The sequence below is a fragment of the Etheostoma cragini genome, chromosome 1 (genome assembly GCF_013103735.1).
Source record: "Etheostoma cragini isolate CJK2018 chromosome 1, CSU_Ecrag_1.0, whole genome shotgun sequence".
Classification (NCBI taxonomy): Eukaryota; Metazoa; Chordata; class Actinopteri; order Perciformes; family Percidae; genus Etheostoma; species Etheostoma cragini.
In genome coordinates, this window is record NC_048407.1 from 23,936,501 (window position 1) to 23,940,421 (window position 3,921).

Sequence of the window (3,921 nt, forward strand, 5' to 3'; positions counted from 1 at the left end):
CACAAACGGCATTACGCTTTCCCAATTTTTGTCGCGCATGCGTACTTGCGTACCAGTTATGTGCACCCCTGTTTATAACATTGTTTATGTTTGTGCTGTGGTCTCAAGTAAATGTCTTGGCGAAATTATGCTCACTAGTATTAGAAGTATGGCAGACAGAGATGCACATCAGAAGGCCACAGGTACACACAGTCACAGGATTTGCACATGACAATGCACGGATAAGAACCTGCACAAGACTAGTCAGAGGGATATTTCACTCCACGGTAGCTCATTTGAAGGTAATGCCCCTTTCCCCCTCCTCCATCGGCATTTACATCCCACTGTACTGCTCTAAAAATGACACACACAGATGCATGTTCATATATGCAGACACACACTCTTCCTGACACACACTCACATGCCCACACCCACAGTGATGCAGTATACCAGTAATGGTGCTGTGTGAAGGGCAAGCAGATCAAGGTGACTGAGCGGACTGAGGGAGCGTGCTGCGTCGCTAAGTGCTACCGCTAACCGCTAACGGCTTTCCCAGATGGCGGTGTTTGTGTGTGTGTGTGTGTCTGTGTGTGTGTGTGTGTAACAGAGAAACCGAGAGCGCGAGGGTGAAAGACAATGAGCGGTTGTGAGTATGCATGCATGACTGTGTGAGAGATAAAGTGTGCAAGCATGTATTTGTGTACGTCAGCATGAATGCACATAAGACAGCGGTTGTGTGAGAATGTGTGTATTTTCTGTGTGTAAGTGTGTATGTATCTACTAAGTGATAGGCCTTACTTATTACAGACTGTGATGCCAACTAACATTCAGTTTTTGGCCAAGGACGCTCCAGCTCTCCTAAAAGTTTAAAAAGCCTCTTAGACTCTTGATGCTTATCACAATTTAAAGGTTTTTCCTCACACTTTTTATACTATGATGATCTCTTTCAGTATGTCTCCCAGGTTTTAGGTTTTCTGGTATATTTCAACCCAGTCTCATGGCAGTTTGTGAAATGGTCACGTTATTTAATCTATTTTAATTTGTGTACACAGACACGTTTATCTCGTTTTTTGTGGTAGTCAGCACGTTTTTTAAACTAATGTATTTCAATGGGAAGCATCTTTTGTTATAATAGCACGACTAGGGTAGCAAGTAGTATGAAATGCCAAAAACCAACGCAGGTAGGTTGGTTAGGTAAAACAACCCAGGACTTTCACCCCCGAGACCAAGGATTGCCTCCCACGTGTAATGTTTCCTTTCCCAGTTCTTCTTGTCCTAAACCCAACCTCCGTATAGATGCTTCCCATTACGTGCTGACCACCACAAAAAAACAAGATAAACGTCTACGTTTACACAAATCAATAGATTAAAAATAACGTGATCATTTCACAAATTGCCTTGAGACAGTGTTGCATATTTAGCATGCAACAAGCAATATTTTACTGCCAATTTGTATTGTAATCTGGTTTAAAAAAAAAAAGGAAAGCAGGCAAACAAAAAATTCTTTTAAATGTTGTTGGTGAGTTTACTGATGAACCCCAACGATTTATAAAGGCATGCACGCACGCACACACACAATTTATATGTCATGTACAGTCAGACACACAGAGAGGCACAAAGATACACAACAAGTACATAAAAATAGCAGCCGGCCAACCGTTCACCCATCTCCCACACAAATAAACGACAGTATTAAAATGGTGATGTAAAGCTTGGCTGATTTAACAGATCACAAATTGTCCCAACAACCCATACTTCTTTCAATCTACATCTGTCCTTCTGTCTTTTCGTTTATCTCTTTTCCTTGCTGTGACCCCTTCCTTCCCTCTCCCCCACCTCTCTCTAATTTTCTTCTGTCTCTCTCTGTTACTCAAGCTTTGTGTTGCAGTCTCTCTCCCTCTTTCACTCTCTCTCTCCCTCTCTCTGGTCTCCCTGCTAAATAAACAATGCAGAGAGTTGACCTTTTAGGTTAACAGGTTTTTATGCTAGCTCTACTCAGCACTCACACTGATTCAATTACCACCAAAAGGTCCGCTGAACCCCACGAATAACCAAGAAGCCCGTCTCCCTGTCTGTCTATGTTCCTATCTGCCGGCCTGTCTGCGCACCTCACTGCTTTCTCGTCTGTCTTGTGGAGGGTTGAGGTGTCTCTCTACCTGTTTGTAGAATTAGTCGTTGTGCATTATTCTGTCTTTTTGATTATATTCTCATCTACCTCACTGTGTGTCCTTCTGTCTGTCTGATCAAAATGTTTGTCTGTTCCAACAGACTGAAAAAAACACACACAGGTAAAAGATGCACAGAGAATGAGATTGCAGGTAGAACGTCCATAATTGCAAAAACACAATCCAGTCACCTTGATACAGCTCCCCTCAACCACCTAAAATAACCCCTGTTGTCAACCCCCCCATTCCTCCCTTATTCCTTCTCTCCTCTCCTCCTCCTCTCCCTCTAAGTGTTGAGTGTTATTTAGGCTTTACTGGCGCGTGTAAAATTCTGCAATTTGAAGGGCTGTTAAGTTTTTCAATTGAAATTTTCATTTAAGATGCAGGTGATGCTTTTTTCCTTTTTTTATTTTACTGACGCTTTACTGCTCTCTGGATAGGAGGGAGTGTTGAGGGAATGTGTAGCAACCCCTCTCTCTCTGGTTTCCTGACAAACTTATCTCTCTTTCCCTCTTCCTCTTTTTCCTGCTCAACTCTTCTGTTTTTCCATCTCTCATCCTTCCTTTCCCAACTGCTCTTCTTTTCCCTTGTCTCCAACTCTTCTTTCCCTCCCCAAACCACTCCAACCTCTTCATTCCCCATGCCTTTTCCTCCTTCTTTCCCCTCTCTCTTCATCCCTCCCAATGTTACTCCTCCTCTCTCCAGTAAAACACAGTAGCAGAAGGCTGAAACAGGAGTGTAGGGCCGCCAAGCCTTAAATCACATTTATAAGGATTTGGTTAGCATAGTAATAACACAATCAACTGACAAGGGCCGGGAGAGGGGGAAGTTGTGTGTGTGTGTGTGTGTGTGCGCATGTGTGTGTTTGTGGGTGCGCGTGTAAATGTTGTGCACATTTGTGTGTATGTATGTTTCAGTAAGGGTCCGAGCTGATTTAAGTGTGTACAACTGTGTGTGTCCATGTGAAGAGGAGAGGAAGGGTATTATTTTTAGCCTCGCACATGGTCCTGTGTGTGCATGTGTGTGTTTGTGGGCATGTGTGTATGTGGGTGACTGGGCTTGTCAAGGTGAGTCCAGGCTCCAAGGAGTCATAATGAGGACAAACTCTGAGCTTTACTGTAATCAAGATGCTTAAGACACGGTGTCAAAACGTGACAAGCAATACGGTGAGCATTTACATTGCATTTCATATCTTTACTTTTTCGGATTATTTAATGTCATTGCTGCTTCAGGAGACGCTGAAGAGGCAGTGAGAAAGAGGATCACGCATGACCAAGGTCACAAGCATGATTTGTATCCATAACATTATGAGTATACAAGGTTTGCATTAGCCTTTAAGTAACCAGGCCATCACGATACCTGAAATGTCAATCATTCAACATTTTCCATATCCTTCTCAGACTCTGACTATTTGGAGTGAATTACTTAATTCCAGATTACCATCTGATGTATCCATGTACTAAAGAAAAATAACACAAAAGTATAAAGTAATATATGTTTCCAAAAAATGAAGTGTAAATACATTTTACAGAACAATGGGGTTCTGCTCCCATTACTTCAACATTTCCTAGGGACATCTAATTGAACAGAATAATGGAAGAAAGGTTAAGGGTTATTATTTTATTAATTCAGTCACTCATACATTAAATAACACGAATTCTTTGTGTTCTGTCATTACCTTGAACCTCATCTCTGTCGTGTTTTTCTCCTTCATATTTCTTCTCTCTTACTTTCTGCTTTAATTTGGTAAAACATTGCTTCTTTAATGTGCTCCGTC

General features: G+C 41.9%; 1 protein-coding gene across 1 annotated transcript in view; it reads right to left on the reverse strand.

The window, feature by feature from the left end:
- Positions 1–3,921, reverse strand: part of ush2a (Usher syndrome 2A (autosomal recessive, mild)) — a 203,705-nt gene that overhangs the window by 82,721 nt on the left and 117,063 nt on the right. The gene's annotated exons all lie outside the window — the stretch shown is intronic.